The sequence below is a fragment of the Oncorhynchus tshawytscha genome, linkage group LG29 (genome assembly GCF_018296145.1).
Source record: "Oncorhynchus tshawytscha isolate Ot180627B linkage group LG29, Otsh_v2.0, whole genome shotgun sequence".
Taxonomy (NCBI): domain Eukaryota; kingdom Metazoa; phylum Chordata; class Actinopteri; order Salmoniformes; family Salmonidae; genus Oncorhynchus; species Oncorhynchus tshawytscha.
In genome coordinates, this window is record NC_056457.1 from 9,059,091 (window position 1) to 9,078,832 (window position 19,742).

General features: G+C 43.0%; 1 protein-coding gene across 9 annotated transcripts in view; it reads left to right on the forward strand.

The window, feature by feature from the left end:
- The window catches only part of si:ch211-285f17.1 (sickle tail protein homolog), a 178,353-nt gene that overhangs the window by 62,531 nt on the left and 96,080 nt on the right, over nucleotides 1-19,742 (forward strand). The window lies entirely within an intron of this gene.

Here is a 19,742-nt window from a genome sequence, read left to right on the forward strand (position 1 = left end):
GTCCGGGCTTGTGTGACTTTACTTAAGCTGTTCTGTACTTCTGCTGCTTTCCTGATTGTCATTTCCAGGTGCATTTTGCATTGTGATATGTTTCTAACTCCTCCACATTATTGAAAAATAATCCTTTGAATGTTGCCTTCGTTTAGAAATGCTTCATGAGCTTTAGTTTTAACCGTCTCACCCCATCACAACCCAAAATATACATGTGTTTTTCCCTCTGTTTGCAAGATACTGTTGTCTGTTTCTGTTGTGTGGTGCTATGGAATATAGGCAATCGTTAGCTGTGTGAAGTTGGTGGGGAAGTCGGAGGGAGTATCACGTGTATGTATCTGTGTGTGTCTAATGAGACTGATGGTGAAGGAGTGTTTTGTGGTCATACAAACGAGAGAGGCTGAAGTTGACAGAAATGTAGACGATGTTGCGTCACGGTCGCTTGATCAACACAGCCCTCAAGCTCACCCACTCTCCCTCCTTTCCTCCCTCCCTCCCTCTTTTCAAATCATAGCCGATCTGGAAACTTTATGAACAGCTTCTGCATTGTATTAGTTTTCATTTAGATTTTCTTATGCTTCTCAGCTGCTTTTTCAAGATCAATTCAGAGAGATATTCCTTTTTCCTTAATAGGAAGATGTGGATAATTGTGTGTGAGATTTATTTAGATTTTGACCATGTCTGGGAATGCTGCTGGCTCTCTGGATCAAATAAGCTTTTGAAGCCCCGTTGGGGAAATGGGTTGCACTCTTGTTTTCAAAGTGAATGTCGGTGTCACTGTGCAACTTCAAAAGACGTCATTCTAGCCGTACGTCACGTTGATCTGCTACAGTGTAATGCTTGATGTGCTGTGATCAACGGGAGCTATTTGTTGGTGGGGTACAGCATGTCAGTATTGCTGTCGTTTCGCAGACGCTCTTATCCAGAGCAATTAGGGTTAAGTGCCTTGCTCAAGGGCACACACCGGTAGATTTGTTTACCCGGGCCGGCTCAGGCTTTCAAACCGGCAACCTTTCGGTTTTAGGCCTACCTTAGCATTTGCTTTAACTGGCGTGTTATGTCCAGTATTTTTTCCGTGGGTTTGAAAAGCAGAAGCCTATTTTCCAGGCTGGCTTCGTGATACCTAGGGACTTTTTTTTGAGTTTTCCACAAGTTTAAGTAGATTCGCATCTGGAGTTGTTGGGCCGCTCGCCCAAGCAGAACCCTTACGGAATATCAAAGTTTTTCACAGGCATTTACACATAAATGTTTGATGTGAATCGCACTTAAAATCAAAGTCTACACAGTAAAATCTATTTTTTTTCTCCCTTTCTTTCGGTTATTTCGGTAAATGACCATGATGCACCATAATGAAGCTGGACCTTCTGTTTTGGATGAAGTAATCTAATAAAACTGATTGGCAAAGCATCACTCTACTAGGCTTCTTGATAACCTCTTTCTCTTTTAGTGACGTTGTTTTTCTACTGCTTTAGTGGCGACAGATTCAGAATCAACGACTGTTTTGTTCATCAGGCAAGTTGAATTAGCTAAATATATCTTTCTCTAAAAACAATAAATTACATTTTAGAATTCGGAAAGGTAACTGATAGAGATTTGTCAAAATAGGCTGAAAACGCGGACTGAACTTCTTCTGATTGCAATACGTTCCATACACTTTCTGTTTGAATATGCTGAAACGTTGCCTGTGGTGAGATGTGAGATTTGTTCCGTCTTTCTCAGCAGTGCGTTTATCAAGCCCCGACTCCCCGTGGGCAGGGTCGGTAAACACATCGGAGAGGAATGTCAGCTCGCAAAGACAGATGAGCTCGGACCCCATCCCAAACCCCGTCCTTCATCTTACTGCTGTCTGCTGCCAGACAATGCTAAATCTGCTGCAGTCTCACAGGTTTTCTCTTGCCCGCTCTTTGCTGATACTGCAGGATGATACTCATTTATTCAAAAGAAAACAGCAGGTGAAAACTTGTATTAAGTCTAATGCAAGGCGTTTGCTGTCTGTTGAACCCAGTCAAGCTATTTGTCTAAGTGCTAGCATAGGGAATGGCAGTGATTTTGGTAGTAACATACGTCCACAAGCAGAAACACAATCATGGCCGCCTCACACCAGATGTCTGCCCCTTTATGATATTATGATGCGAGTGTCATTCCTGACTGAATAAGTTCTTCACCACGTGACTCTGCTTCATCAAGTGAAAGTCCCAGGGGTGCCTCACTTCACAGCCATGCCTTGGATCAAGCACCAAACTGGGTCATAGCTAGCAGCTGATGAGGTTCTGGGGTTATGGAGTTGGATGGCTGTCTAGAGGGATTACACTCTATGTAAACACACCTGGCCCAGCAGTATGTGGACCAGTAGGTTCTGACTAGGTGTTTCTCCACCACGCTGTCAGCAACGTCTGTCCTCATTGGGCCATCAGCCAACATAGTCAGTCATGTCAGATCTCGTTGGGATTTGAGGCTTGATCAAACCCTGTAAGAGGACTTCTCATATCAGGTCATATTTGGAGTTGGAGCGTTGGATAAGATAAAACACTTCCCTGGGATAAAGTTATTGGAGGTGTGTGTGTGTGTGGTTCTTGCAGGAGTGTGTGTGTGTAGCAAGGGGTGTAGCGCCTTCCTCCTCCAGAATTATCCGCAAGCATCCCAGGGTGGTTTAGCTTCAATCAACCAATGAATCTGTCAACTTAATTGCCACCGCTGAAGACTTTAAGATGATGCCCCAAAGGCTAAGCACTTTTAGGAGAACCTCGACCCGAAGATAGGCAGTAGGCAACCACAGGTAGATCTAAGTGGCGGATTCATATCTTGTTAGGAGGAGATTTTGGAGTTGGGTTACTACATCACGTCATCTGATGTTAAGACTGGGAGGTGTCCTCTTTTGGCAAAAACAGAGTTTGTATAATTGCGGTGGATGTGATAAGGGATTATCTCCTTCTTAATCTCATATTACATGAATCGAGTCATGAAGTGCTTAGTGACCTCATCGTGAACCAAATCATTTCCTTGATGAAGGTGGAGGATAGTTTCAAATGTTTTTTCCTTTTTGTGCAAAATGGAGGGTAAACACTTTATTGGCCGCAGGACGAGTGAATTTTGAGAAAACGTTGCGATGTGTGAGAGCACCTTATCGGTCCACACTTAAAACGAACCCAAGATAAGCCCATACCCATTTCACAAATAGTCCAAGGGGTTTGCGTTCCTCTTGGTTGCAGTTGAAATAGCTCTGTCAGCTCGTAATGGCCACATTTTAATGACTCGTGCCAGGAAAAGTGACAGGCCAGCAGAAAACGGTGTAATAGGTTGGAGAGTCTCATAGTTCAACTAATAATGATTTTTATCATCACATAGCATTTTCCCTCTTTATTAGTAATTCAACATCCTGCCAAATACAATAATCCTTGGAATGAAAATGAGTTTGACTGAAGCTGTTATTTTAAATGCTGAAAAAGCTTACAAAAACAAAATGAGATACACAGTGGAGTTCTATACTGGTAATGTACTGTGGTTAAGAAACAGTTTTAATTGGACGGGAGAGAAGGAAACAGGACTGGCATGAAGACAGCCATATTTGTTTGACTGATGGTCGTTTTCTCTCTCTTTCAAAATGTCATTAGTTATTTCCAGTGTATGTATTTATGTAATTATTCATAATAATTTATTTTTTGGCAACTTTAGTCTTCCACACTCTTTTGTCATTCTGTTGTTGGATTATGGTGGAGAATTCCGTATGGCATCAGCATTTAAAGGTGTTTATAGGGGCCTATATGCTGGATATGACAGGGATTATTCATATATGAAAAATGCACTTCTTATTCTATGGTGGTGTGGGCTGGGCTATAAGCGAATGGAAAATCTGCCAAGACATGAAATTTGTGTTTTAGGATGGCGCAGTGCAGAGAGCAGCCCTCTATAAGAGAGTAAGTAAATGTGGCTCATCCAGAGAATGGATTGGAGTTGGATCATACTGGACCAGCATCAACTGTTGGCGTGAATTCTTTAATTGCATATTTATTAGTTAAATTTAAATAAAAAATAATGAGTCATCATTGTCAATATCTTTGAATACATGGTCGTCAAACACACACAAACACACACACACACACACACACACACACACACACACACTCAACCTTATCCCCTCATCAAACTCCACCAGATCACTTGTGAAGTAATTTGTTGACCCCCCCCTCGCCTCCCGTCCTATCTCCTCCCCCCAGTAGGGGTAAGGCAAATATTTCTCTCCCCTCCCACAGAGAACACACACCAGCCTCCACTGACACTCTCGGCTTCTATTACCCACTTCACCCTCTCAATGTTTACATTCCATTGCAAACATTGTCCTCTCCCCCCTCTGAGCAAAGTTTGGCTCAAGCACTGACACGGCTCTAACTCTAACTTTATAGACACGAGACCGGTCTGGTCTGGTCAGGTGTGTGTGAAAGGACACACTGTCTGAACACACAGAAACCAGTTGTCTAGATACATGTGTGATCCCTTTGTCCGTCGATCTACAGCTCTCTATATGCTCACAGGCAAATATACGGTCTCGAAAATAAAGGTACAATTTGGAACCAAATAAGGTTCTTGAGAGCGATGCCATAGGAGAACCATTTTAAAGTCTCTGAAGAACCATAAATGGGATAGTTCTTTAAAGAACCATACAAAAACCTAACCAGAAATGTTTTTGACCCTCCAGGACCGGAATTGAATAGCCCTGCTGTAGGGTTTTAAGCTTTAATTGATTATTTCCCAGGGTGCCTTTCGATTGAAGTTACATCGAAGGCTGTGTTTGCTAGCAAAGGAGACATGTTTGTTGCATTCATTAATGTACAGTCCTGAGGCCTTCACCAAGGCAGATCCACAGTAAATGTTTTGTCATTCAAATGTAAATATTTAAGACAATTCATATTTCACAAGGCCTTCTTTAGTTTTAACCTATTTCAGTGGTGTGAAGCTCATAGTTTACAGGCCACATGAGGCCTGCAAGTCTCATTATGATGGCATGCAAAGTGGTGTGTAATTCCTATTGGAATCCAGCTAGAGTGGGGATAAATGTGAATGTTTTTATTCACCTGCAACCTGTGCTCAGAATGACTGCCAGGGTTGGGAAGATTAAGATATGAGAGTACTTGAAACATCTAAACTGGAACAACCATTTCAGCAACAGGTGCAATAAGTCCAAGTAAAAGATGGCTATAGTTTAGAAAAATGATGATATTTATATTTGAGTAGAATAAGGTTAATTCATCAATCAATGTACATGCAAAAACAGATATTGAAACAAACAATTCAAAAAATCAACCTGCAATTGAGCATGCTGGGAAATATGATAATGATGGCCGTGGTTTTGGTTCAACTCTGGCTAATAACACCAACACTGGGCTTAATTTACAACATTGAGTGTTAATTTAACTCTTGAATCAACACTAGAAATGTTACTCTGAAATCAACACCAGTTAACACTGGCCAATTTGTTGTGAGCTATGAATGGGACACACCTGCAGGTTTCCGTACATTTCAAGAACCGTTTAGAATTCTGAAGAACCGTAGATGCCACGTCAAGAACCCCACACTTCACTCAAAGGTTCTTTATCGGGCAAGAGTTCTCCAAAGAACCTGAAGTGTACTTTGTACTTTGTCCCTATGACAAGACAGCCTGTGGAACCAGCCTGAAGAACCATGTGAGAGCAAACACCTGCTTTTAGAAGTGTTTATTCTCCATGTTTGAATGAACCTGTTTAGAATGGCCATTTGTTTCGGCTAATAGTGGGTGAATCATCTCAGTGGCTAGAGGGCTCACAGATCTAGGATAAGCTTACCCTTCCCAGTCCTAACCTTAACCATGGTGGGAAATAATACAAAACCTGACCTCAGATAAGCTTTTTACCCTTTTTCTCCCCAATTGGTAGTTACAGTCTCGTCCCATTTCTGCAACTCCTGTACGGACTCGGGAGAGGCGAAGGTCGAGAGCCATGCGTTCTCCCCGAAACACGACCGTGCCAAGCCGCACTGCTTCTTGACACACTGCTCGCTTAACCCGGAAGCCAGCCGCACCAATGTGTCGGAGGAAACACCGTACAACTGGTGACCGAAGTCAGCTTGCAGGCGCCCGACCCGCCAAAAGGAATCCGGGCTGTAGTGACACCTCAAGCACTGCGATGGAGTGCCTTAGACCGCTGAATCACTCGGGAGGCCCCCTCATAGATACAGATGAAACGAGCTGAAGAGCGTCCCTATGATAACCAGAATGAGTGTCTAATTAATGAGCTGGTGAACATTGTGATAAGCCCTTGATGTGCCCTTCCTATTATGGTGGTTTAATTGGACATCTATTTGCCTTCGCTTCTGTCCATCCTTGTTTCGAGTATTTACCTCTGTCTAAAATGGCAGCCTATTCCCTTTATAGTGTCCTACTGTTGACCAGGGCCCAAAATGTTATCGGGAATATGCTGCCATTTGGGACACAAGCGTTGTGTTTCTGAGAACTGGGGAGCTGCCTCTGCTCTTATGAAGTCGTTAATTAAGATATAAGTCTTTAGTTCGACGTTTGGGTATTAAACGTCAGCTAATCCCAATAAATACAGTATGGATGAAATTCTGCCACCGTAAATCGTTTTTCAGAAAAAGACCTCAGATGTTGTCTTTTCATGTTGTACTCTGTCCTCGTCAGTGATCATACGCTAATAACTCATTATCACAGTGGTATTTATAATGACCCTGACAGGCCTCCATGGCTCCATCGCAAATGGCACCCTATGGGCCCTGCTCAAAAGTAGTGCACTATATAGGGAATTGAGTGCTATTTGGGAAGCACCCCATATTACACTCTCCGCTCTTCTTGAAAGCGTTTCCTGGGCTTACTGTTTACATTGCTGCCGCCATAGCATGAAATACACAGGAAGTTAGTGTAATGCTGGGTTATTCTGGGGCTTTTCAGCTACCTGAGTTACTCAGAGAGTTGGAGGAAACTGGCCCACTGTCTCTCTTTTGGGGTTGTTAGCCTTTTTATGACAACACTCAACGCCTGCGTCACAAATGGCACCCTATTCCCTATATAGTGCACTACTTTTGACGAGAGCCCTATGGCTCTCCCTAAAAATTGCAATATCGAGTCTTGTCCATATAAACATAAATATAGCTTCAGATGAAGAGTGTGAGTGATATGTTGAATGTTTTTTAATGTACAGTGTAGTGTGTAGATCAGTGAAGGCACAGCATCAATCCTGGAACATGGGGAATGGGATTGGGTTGGAGTGTGACAGAATTCCCAGCTCTGAATCAACAACTGTCCTCGAGAAATGGGTTTTGCCACATGATGATTTAGTCCATGACTTTAATACGAAAAGTTATGCTCAAAATTATGGATATGACCTACAAAGCCAGACTGCAACTATCTACTTATAAATGCCTTTAATCCATCCTCTTCTGAGTAATTGCTCCACACTTTGAGGGTGATTGAGGTATATTTTGAAAGGTTATGTTTAGATTTAGAGGTGAGAAAGTAGAGGCAGGAGTAGTGATAGGAAGTGAGGTATTATAAGGCTTGTCTGAGCGATAACGCCCCATAGGGCAGGAGCGTCCTACTGTATGTTTCTGTAGCATGACCCAGCATGATGTAAAAGTACACCCCCTGGACAGGACACAAGTATGTTTCAGAATCTGAAAGGAAGAGTTGATGTTTTTACCCACCTCTGGTGATACCCACAATGCACTGCACACACCCAGAATCTTCCTCTACCCAGGGCTGCCTTCTGAGTTACGCCAACCCCGTCGTGTAAGTGCAGTATTTTCTTCCTCTTTTCCCCACTCATAACTTCCAAACCGTTTTCCATTGTTTTGCTGATGTTCGGTCGGGGGGAAGATCTTTCAGGAGACTTTGTGAAGTCGGATGACATTTTCTGCTTTCAACTCGCTGTGTGAATTGAATTTGGGAAAGGTTTGTTTCTCATATTGAAGATCTCATTTTGTCAGATCTCAGCAGGTCCGCTAAGGCTCCGGAATAATAAATAGTGGCTTAAATTAAATCCATTTACCTAGATCAAATATTGTATTTGATATCAAACGGAGAGTGTGGAAATCTGTAGATATTGAAGAAATTAAAGTATCATCCAGGCTAAAGTCAGATACTGAAAAAAGCTTAGCTTAGATTTGTCCTTAACTTTCTGAGCTCACTTCCCCTAGTAAAATACTTTGCTGAGAGATGTGACCATACACTGAAAAACATTTAGGTTATTTAATGGTTCTTCCTCAGCTTTTAAGGTTCCTTGGGGAACACTTGCCTGATAAAGAACCTTTGAGTTAAGTGTGGGGTTCTTGAGAATTCGAAAAGTTTATTGAAATGTAAATGCAGCCTGCGGATGTGTCCCTTTCATAGCACACAACAAATTGGCCAGTGTTATCTAGTGTTGATTTCTCAATGTAACATTTCTAGTGTTGATTCAATAGTTAAATTAACACTGTAAAGAGTTAAATTGACACTCATCGGTGTAAAACCACTTCAGTGTGGTGTTATTAACCAGAGTTGAACCAAAACCAAAACCACGACCTTCATTATCATATTTCTCAGCGTGCTCTATTGCAGGCTGATTTATAGAATTGTTTGCTTCAATATGTATGTACTTGCATGTACTTTGATTGAATCATTCATCTTATTCTACTCAAATATAAATATCATACATTTTTCTAAACTATTTCAATCAGTTACTTGTACTCGTTGCACCCTTTGCTGAAAGTGTTGTTCCAGTTTAGATGTTTAAAGTAGTCTCACATCAGTCTTCCCAACACTGGCAGTCATTCTGAATGTTGTGGATGGTTAAATGTACTATGAGGCCACTCTGTTAGTGTAAAACTAGACCCTCAAAAGAATGCTTCATGAAAGATGTATTAACGTCAAACTACTTTAATGACAACGTTCACTTATGATCTCACTTGGTAAAGGCCACAGGGCTGAAAATGAATGAATGCAACAACCATGTCTCTGTCACTAGCAAACACAGCCATGGGTGGTACTTGTAACTCTAAAATTCACCCAAAAGGCACCCTGGGAAATATGCAAACAAGGCTTCTCACCCTACAGCAGGGATGTTCAATTCTGGTCCTGAAGGGTCGAAACATTTCTGGTTTTTGATTTTTTTGTAAGGTTCTTCAGAGACCCTCAAATTGGTCAACTATGGCATCGCTTTCAATAACCATTTTTTGTTTCCAACTTGCACTTAAATTTTTAAGAGTGTAGGCTGATGCTTAATTCCCACTTGTTTCTATCTATCCTCCTAAGATATTCCTCTCAGCTTGCACCTTGAAAGTCAAGGCCACAGAAAATTCCAGAGAATTGCAACCCTTTCCATTGGTTTGTATAATGGCAGGAAGAGAGGAAGTGGCTCCAAAAAACGTAAACCATCCATCCAAGTGTTGCAGAGAGAGAGAGAGAGAGAGAGAGAGAGAGAGAGAGAGAGAGAGAGAGAGAGAGAGAGAGAGAGAGAGAGAGAGAGAGAGAGAGAGAGAGAGAGAGAGAGAGAGAGAGAGAGAGAGAGAGAGAGAGAGAGAGAGAGAGAGAGAGAGAGAGAGAGAGAGAGAGAGAGAGAGAGAGAGAGAGAGAGAGAGAGAGAGAGAGAGAGAGAGAGAGAGAGAGAGAGAGAGAGAGAGAGAGAGAGAGAGAGAGAGAGAGAGAGAGAGAGAGAGAGAGAGGTCTAAGGTTCATTCCTCCTGCCTTTTCTCTTGCATCTCTCAAGGCTTTTGTTCGAAGTTTCCTTCCCTTCCCATCTGCTTTTCCTCCCAGGAGTTCTATGTCCTTCCCACCAGAAGCACAACAACAATGCCCTGCTTCGTTTTCACCACTGCGGTCATGGTCCTAGACCACTGGAGCCACTGGGCTAGAACACATGCTAAAGCCATTAGGAGGTGGATGACCACAGCCCAACCACAAATGGACCGCAAATAACATCTCATTCTCTCAGGTTGAACCCTAGGGAACTGAAGAACTGTTGAACTGTATTAGCTGATGGCATCGGGAGAGAAAATACTTCCTTAGGAACAGTACTGTAGTGTGTGTGTGTGTGTGTGTTTGTGGATGCGTGCGTTATTGTATGCTTGTGCGTGCACGTGTGTGTGTGTCTGACACAGAAATCCCAGACTCTGACCTCACCGAAACAGAACTATGGAACTATGGATCCACCCAAGGTGGGGACTGTTTTGGCGTTTGCACTGATGAAAACTTGACTTAACTCTCAACCTGACTGCGTCATTGTTTATCCACTCCCTAGACACCCACCCAACCAAACGACTGTATCTATTTTAATGACCGTTTGAATGGGAAGCAGAGACAATCTGAGTCTATCTGACTCTTATTCTATGAAGTTATGAATCAGTATTAACCTCTGTCAGTTTGAAATGAACTCCTGCTATAACCAGCAGCCACTCAATATCTATTAGTGGCTGACATATGGATGGCAGGCACGGGCTAGAGACTGTGCTTTGATGGACTTAGACAATGTCTGCCTCGCAAGTCACACCCTTATTCCGTTACATAGAGGAAATGCGTTGCCATTTGTGGAGGCAACCTCTGCCAGCATGGTGATCATGATGAAAAGCTCTCTGTGGAGAAGCATAATGACTTTAATTACAGACACTTTCTCAATCTACATTTATAGACTGTCTTCCTCCCAAGTATTGATGAGACCCAGTTAGAAGAACTCAATATAACTATATCATTCAGGGCCTGTATCCACCAAGCATCTCAGACTGAGTGCTGATCTACAATTGGTTTTGCCTTTCACACCGCGTGCACACACACTCACACACACACACACACACACACACACACACACACACACACAAATCTGATATGGCTGTCCATCCCCCAAAAATGAAATAAATAAATAAAATTGGAATGAAAAGGCCAGGGGATACAAGCGCTAGGTGCCCACTGCCCAGTCTCTACTCAGAAGGCCACTGTGTGTGTGTGTGTGTTTGTGTGTGTGCGTGCATGTGTGTGCGTGTGTGCGTGCAAGTTTGTCTGTTTGCTATAGCCCTGTGAGGTAGAGACCCGACTGCTGATCTTGGGACATAATCAGGAGCCAACCATCTGTGGTTGCCAGGGTTTCCTCTCCCTGCCTCAGCCTGCGGAAGAGACTTATGATCTGTGAACCATATTTTAATGAAACCTCCATAAGAGAGATGGACAGCCAGGGGACTTAATCGATCTGACACCCCTGCTGTGTCATTCTTCTCTTGGCATGGGAGAGGAAATGTGCTGGGTGGATAAATGGTACGGCTTGGGTCCTGCATTTCAAAGGGCTAATAAACACCAATGAGCTGGGAAGAGATTTGAAGAAGTGTCTGGAAGAGAAATGAGGGAGAGGAGAAGAGGGGTGCTTCTGCTCAGCCCCAGTGTCTGTGAGCGTGACGGCCCTCCCAGCATTACATCACTGACATGCCTCAGCACTGATGACATCGTCTAACTGGGAGGGGCTCTGCGATTGGATGATGTCATCAGGAGCCAATCAGATCGCTGCTCTCCGGGGTACGGTCGGCTAGCCACTGTGCCCACAGTTCTGAAGCAGTTAGAATCACCCATCTCTTTCTCTCACTCTCACTCTCACTTTCTCTCTCTCTCTCTCTCTCTCCCCCTCTCTCCCCCCCCCTCTATCTCTCACAAGCTTCATCCTTTTGTCTTTTTTGCCTCTGCTATTTTTAGCCTCTATCCAAACAAGTGGGCTTATTTTAGACCCCCTAGCTGCCTCTAGCCTGTTGCCAAGAGTGTAACTGTAGCCTCCCCTCACCAACTGAGCATACAATGCTGTAAATATGTCTCAGAGGATTAGCATTTAGCTAAATTAATAACACGAAGCAAGAATATGTTGCTCTGTGCACACAAACAGGCCTGGACTTGGGTCTTTTTACACCTCACTAAGTTCAATGCTGAGGAGCCTGCCTATTGAGACCCTAATGTTATAATGGATTTGAGTTACATAGACCAACGTCGTGAAGATCTGCAGTATTTCTTGAATGGTGGGTTGAGTCTTTTTCCTGTGCCCTGAGCCTGCAGGGTCCTAGAGAGATGGTGGATGAAAAAGATGAGAAAAAAAAGATGTTCCCAACGTTTATATGAAGTATCTCTCTGACACGCCTATGTCCCTAACACTGGGGGCGCTAGCCATATAGGAGTACCTGTCATTGTTCTGCGGCATAAAATCAGTCATTGCCACTGCAGCAGTGTGGTGAGCCATTAACTCCCTCTCATTCCTCGCCCTCTCTTCCTCTCTCTCTCCCTTCGTACATCACACGATCTCATTCCTGCTTGGCTGTGGAACCCTTATTGGTGTCTACAGAGGGTTCTACATGGAACCCAAAAGAGTTCTACGTGGAACCAAAATGGGTTCTACCTGGAACCAAAAAGGGTTCTCCTATTGGGACAGCCAAAGAACCCTTTTAGAATCCTTTTTTTCTAAGAGTGTAGTGCAGGGGTATCAGACCCATTGCACGGAGGGTCAAGTGTCTGCGCATTTTAGTTTTTTCCTTTCAATTAAGACCTAGACAACCAGGTGAGGGGAGTTCCTTACTAATTAGTGACCTTAATTCATCAAACAAGTACAAGGGTGGTGCGAAAACCCGCTGACACTTGGCCCTCTGTGGAATGAGTTTGACACTTGTGGCCTAGTGGAATAAATAAGTGGGTAACACTTTACTTGACACCAAGCGTCATAAGTTATGACACGGTCATAACCATGTCATAATATGTCATAACAGCTGACATAACTGTCATGACACACATATTTAGACCTGTTGTGACATACAGTATATTGCATTATTTTACGATTGGTTATGACACCTACATACGGTGCATTGGGAAAGTATTCAGACCCCTTGACTTTTTCCTAAATTTGTTACATTACAGCCTTATTCTAAAATGGATGAAATAGTTTCCCCCCTCATCAATCTACACACAATACCTCATAATGACAAAGCAAAAGCATGTTGCAAAAGTATTCAAAAACAAAATGGAAATATCACATTTATATAAGTATTCAGACCCTTTATTCAGTACTTTGTTGAACACCTTTGGCAGTGATTACAGCCTTGAGTCTTCTTGGGTATGATGCTACAAGCTTGGTACACCTGTATTTGGGGAGTTTCCTCATTATTTTCTGCAGATCCTCTCAAGCTCTGTCAAGTTGGATGGGGAGTGTCGCTGCACAGCTATTTTCAGGTCTTTCCAGAGATGTTCGATCGGGTTCAGTGGTTGGGCCACTCAAGGACATTCAGAGACTTGTCCCGAAGCCACTCCTGTGTTGTCTTGGCTGTGTGCTTAGGGTCGTTGTCCTGTTGGAAGATGAACCTTCGCCCCAGCCTGAGTTCCTGAACTCACTGGAGCAGTTTAAAAAAAATCAAGGATCTCTCTGTACTCTGCTTCGTTCATCTTTCCCTCAATTTTGACAAGTCTCCCAGTCCCTGCCACTGAAAAACATCCCCACAACATGATACTGTCACCCCAATGCTTCACCGTAGGGATGGTGCCAGGTTTCCATCAGATGTGACGCTTGGCATTCAGTCCAAAGAGTTCAATCTTAGTTTCATCTCAGGGTCTGAAGCTTTCTGGTAAATTTCCAGAATTGTTGCAGAATTTTTCCAATGGAAGTTAAGCCCGGGAGTTTTGCTTAAATTCATCAAAAAAGATAGCTTATAACAGTGAACCTTTTTTTCTGGGATACACACAAGGCAATTCTAGGTCTTGTAGCATATTTTTGTTAAACTATCCCCAATTCAATTGAATTGCAACCCTCTGCATGCACAGTGCATTCTTCCATCACATGTGCAGTGCACTCTTCCATCACATGTACAGCTGATTCTCAAGATCTTGCACACTGTTGAGATGCTATTGAGCCCACACTACTACACTGTCTGAGCCAAGGACTACATGCTTTCTGGTTAGTTTGAACAATTTCTGCTAGTTAGTTTTTCTAACCATGTGGGTTTAAGCTTGCTTGAGCCTGCTAACTGAGGAGTGTTAATTCACCTGTTTCAAAACATGTTTCATTTAAAACATTTATCTTACATAGGAGTTGTTTCATCTAACTGCTTAACTATTTATCTGTGCATGGAATTGTGTTTTTTGTTTTTTTTACACAAGGCACTATCTGCTGTGTGGAGACATTTCACTGCAGATAATGTAGAAGGAAAAGCTGTATATATTTTCAAATACTGTGCCAAATCATATGTGAAGAATGCAACAAAGATGCAGAATCATCTGGCCAAGTGCATAAAGTTCCCTCAGCGCTCACCACAAGAAACTTCTGACAAAAGTCCCTCTACTTCTATTCGAGATGAAAATTATGAATCAGACACCTTATCGATAGCAACAGCTCATGGTCCTCCTGGAATCAGAAGTATTTTTTGACTCAATGGAGGAACGTAGTCACAGAAATGCTGATGAATGTCTTGCTTGAGCTGTGCATGCAACTGGTTCACCTTTGATGCTCACAGGCAATGTGTATTGGAAGAGATTTGTGAATGTTCTTCACCCAGCATACACCCCTCCAACCAGACATGCTTTATCTACTCATTTGCTGGATGCAGAGTTCAAGAGAGTTAGAGTGAAGGTCAAACAAATCATAGAGAAAGCAAACTGAATTGCAATCATCTCTGATGGTTGGTCGAATATTCACGGGCAAGGAATAATTAACTACATCATCCCTTCCCCTCAACCAGTATTCTACAAGAGCACAGACACAAGGGACAAGTTACAGCAGCAATCTACCTCACCAAGCAAAGTGAAAAGAATAAGAGCACCACATTGAAGCTGCCCAGCAACACCCGCTGGTGTTGCTTTAGTTTCTAGACTATCATTTTACAGATGTATGTTGAAAGCGTTTTTGGGAGATGCGATGGATCATTGGGGATCATTCAATATTCCCTTCCTTTTGTTGTTCAGTGAAATCCTCCCATGTAAAGAGTCAACTCATTTAATTAAAGTTAAATTTGTAACTAAATAGTTTATTTCTATTGGAAGGATTTAATAATTTGCAATTATGTCTACTTATGATAAGGTAAAAGGTTTATGTTTCTGTCTCCATATGATATACCAAATATATCTAATGCAAAAAACATCTACATTTAAATGATATTAATATTAATTTTCATATATTTCTGTTAATTCCCAAATATTCCCTTTAAATCCCACGGAAAATTTCCACCTCTGAATATTCCCCAAAATGTGCAACCCCAGTTTCATCAGACCAGAGAATCTTGTTTGTCATGAGTCTGAGTCCTTTAGTCCTTTAGCTTTTTTTCTCTGACATGCCCTAACTGTGGTACCTTATATAGACAGGTGTGTGTCTTTCCAAATCATGTCCAATCAATTGTATTTACCACAGGTGGGCTCCAATCAAGTTGTAGAAACAGCTCAATGTTGATCAATGGAAACGGGATGCACCTGAGCTCAATTTCGAGTCTCATAGCAAAAGGCCTGAATACTTGTGTATATACTGTTTTAGAGCCTTCATACATTTGCAAAAATGTCTAAAAACCTGTTTTCACTTTGTCATTATGGGGTATTGTTTGTAGATTGATGTGTATTTTTATTTATTTCATCCATTTTAGAATTAGGCGGTAACGTAACAAAATGTGGAGAAAGTCTGAATACTTTTCCTAATGCACTGTCAAAACCCACCGCACAAGGCAATACTGTCAACAGTATGTTTATGTCGTTACTGCGCACAAATTGATGTCAGACATGCACCTACCCCAATGCTCTGTTGCTAATAACTGGGATGAATGCAGGAGCAGGACCAGACTGATGTAAGGGCATGTACGTGACAGTCCTATCTGGCTTATGTGGTGATAATGCTTCTTTTTCCTCCCCAATTTCGTGGTATCCATTTGGTAATTACAGTCTTGTCTCATAGCTGCAAATCCCATACGGACTCGGGAGACGCGAAGGTTGAGAGCCGTGCGTCCCCCGAAACGCAACCCAACCAAGCCGCGCTGCTTGCGACGTCCCATGGGATCACCCAGTCGCGGAAACCAGAATCTCTAGTGGCACAGCTAGCAATTCGACGCAGTGCCTTAGACCTCTGCGCCACTCGGAGGCTCCTGTCCTAATGCTTCTTGACAGTGTCATAAAGTGTATTTCCTTAGTCCAAGTAAAGTGACACAGAATGGTCATACGGCTTCTTGACAGTGTTGTATAAAGTTATTTAAAATATGATTTAAAAAAAAACATGACTAAGAATTCATTGTGACAACCACAAATGATTTAATAAACAAACTTTCAAACGGAAGGTAACTTCTTGGCCGGGAAAAAACTAATTTGAATAAATGTGGGTTTTGACACTTTTATGTAGGTGTCATGACCAGCCATAAAATAACACAATATATGTCACAACAGGTGTAAATACATGGGTTATGACAGTGTTACGACCATTTTATGGCAGCTTATGACAAGTTACGCCAGCTGTTATGACATGGCTATGACCGTGTCGCAACGTGTTATGACATATTATGGCATGGCCATGACCATGTCGTAACGTGTTATGACATATTATGACATGGCTATGACTGTGTTGTAACGTGTTATGACATATTATGGCATGGCTATGACCGTGTCGTAACATGTTATGACATATTATGACATGGCTATGACCGTGTCGTAACGTGTTATGACACTGGGTGTCAAGTCGAGTGTTACCAAGAAGGGTACCATGTAGGTGTAGGGAATATGATGCCATTTGGGACGAAGCCTCTTGCTCCGCTGTGGTGAGCCAGTGAAAGTCTGTGGTGAGCCAGTGAAAGTCTGTGGTGACTCCCGCTCTTTCCTTCTCTGTTGGGAACAAAGCTACCCTTTTTCCCCATTCTATCATTTCGCCCAATTTAGGCCTCTATCACTTACATAGAGGTTTTATGTGGTTGTGCAAATTGTGTACATGTTTCATGTTGATACTCTCTTGCATGGCCCACCTATGGGTTTTTAGAAGGGACACAGGTTTGGTGATTTAGAACACCCACGCTTGCTGTGTAAACTTGGGCTGCTATTCAAGGTGTGTTTGGTTTCTCTAACCTTAGGCTGTTGTTGGTGGAGACTTTCACCCCCAAGGCTACAAATCAATGTCTCTGCAGGGGAGGGATTTAGTCAGGATACATGCCTGCACGTATGCCGAACCTCCAACCGACTAAAGTGCTTGTTTTATAATCCTCAGTTTCACAACTCTGAATCCCATTTCGAATCACTGCATTGATAGTTGTGGAATGTACTGGGGTGCGTTTACAGACCTGCCTCCTTCCATGTTTGAATAGTGCTCAGGAATCCCTCCTACTGGAGCTGGGCAGCCAACCACCACGCACACTCTCAGCCTCAACCCCACCCTCAGCAGGTTTTACATGCTAAACAGTCCTCATCTCACCAGACCTGAACAACTCAGTGGCCTTGAGGTTAGAGTGTCTGCTGTAAGGTTAGAAGTTTGATCCCCAGCCGAGTCATACCAAAGACTGTTAAAATGGGACCTGGTGTGTCTCTGCTTGGCACTCAGCATTAAGGGGATAGATTTTGGGGTATGGCCCTGCGATAAACTAGCGTCCTGTCCAAGGGGTTAACTTGTACATTAAGCTGCCTCACACTACAGAAACAGGAGCTAGGCTCAACGCCCTAAGAGCCGTTCCGGCTCACACTAGCCAGGGCTTGTGCAATGCTACTGACTTACTCACCAGACATAATCCTTATGGAGCTAAATAATTTCAGACCTTATGGAGCTTAATAACTTCAGTATGCGCCAGCCAACTCACCAACAAACCCCTGCCTTTATATCATGTACAGTCCCATACAAATACCAGGATACATATAATGAATCGTTGCCGTTTTAGTGCACTTTGGTATTTATCAACTGTTCGACAGACAGACCGACAGACCGACAGACCGACAGACCGACAGACCGACAGACAGGCAGACAGGCAGACAGACAGACAGACAGACAGACAGACAGACAGACAGACTTATCGTAGCCTTGAGGATGCTCCGGGAGAGAGAGCTCAGTTAACCGTAGGAAGTTCTACATGAATTTGTATCATTTATTTCGTATTTCCACTGCACTGCTTGAGCTGTTAGGTTAAAAATGAACCTGGGGTTGCAAATGAGGTCTGTGCCTAGTGAATTCTACGCTGGTATGCCCAGAGGCGAGAGAGAGAGAGAGATGGAAGGAGAGATAGAAGAGGTATGGAGAGCGAGACAGAGGAAGATGGAGAGAGAGTGAGAGAGAGAGAAAGGGAGAGTCAGGGGTGAGGCAAACGGTGCAGGGAATGAGTAATGGATGTCTGATTGACTGGCTGGCAAGTCATGGCCCCTAAGCTGCTTATCGCTATGGAGAGAGCCAATTGCAGCGCATTCACTTTTTAATAAACCCGACTGCGAGGACAGTCATATTAAAACACAAATTAAAACAGAACGAATATGCAAACTGTATAAACAACATGCACCGCCTACCACAGTGGCATAGATTATAAAGGGATGCAACTGAAGGTAGTTTATATTTGTTTTGATTCGTTTACTGAGAAGCTCTTTGTCTTAATGAGTCTCTCTCTCTCTACCAATTCTCTTTTTCTCTATTATGAGTTGATTCTTATATGGACAGAATTGGGCCCACTTCTGAAGTTAAAAGGATCCCTCTGATGTGCCTCCTGTCTCTCGACCTTCGTAGGTGTGTGTGGGGGAGAGAGAGCGAGAGATTGTCTCCTGCCAAAAGATAAGCGATAAGTTATCACCTAGAGCAAACAAGTCTGCTGTGGGACACCTTTTACAGTGTTATGATTGTTGACATGATACTTCTGGTTCAGCCTTAAGTGGACATCTGTGGACTGCTTGGCTGTGGCACACGGCTCGGTAGTGAAGTGTTTTGAGTCTTAAAGATCTGACTAAATGATTGGGTTCTCTGGGGATAGGCTAGCATTGCGTAGCATCAGCGGGTACAAGGGATATCTGAAGCATATCAACATATCACCTTTTCCACAGGGAGGTGTATGAAATGCTGGCCTTATAACTTGGGATGAAATGTGGAGACCCAAGCTATAGGCTTCTGTAGCCATGCACAAATGACAGTATGGCGCCAAACCTACCGAGTTGATTTATGATTTCTAGAATGTTTTGATTATAAGCCCAGACTTTTTATTCAGCGGGCGCAAGGGGACCACGCCTGCAAAGCTCCCGCGTGGCGCAGCAGTCTAAGGCACTGCATCTCAGTGCTAGAGGTGTCACTACAGACACCCCGGTTTGAATCCAGGCTGTATCACAACTGGCCGTGATTGGGAGTCCCATACGGTGGCGCACAATTGGCTTGCCTAGTTAAAGAAAAAAATAAAGCCTGTGATACACACCTGCATAAGGTAAGTCTGAATACCAACTACTGAGAAGTGCATAGGAAAGATGCGCATTTCCTAAGTCTGAATTGGGCCAGTACGGACGTTCCTTATCTATTTAAGGTTCTGACTTTTCTCCATATGACAGATGGGCTGATAGAAAGATCAATGATGTCGACTTTCTGTTTTGTTGTCATTACAGTTCCCTGTAAGGTAAACCGTTTTGGATTAGTTCGGCATTGATTACTACAGTCCTAAACCTCTCGGTAGTTCTTACCACGAGGTTCAACTACAATGACTACACGCTGTATTTTCAATAGGAAATCAGGGACGTGACCTTAAAATATGTCCATTTAGTAGGTATGACATCCCACTCTAAGTACTTCATATATAGGGCTCACTATCAGCGATACATGCAG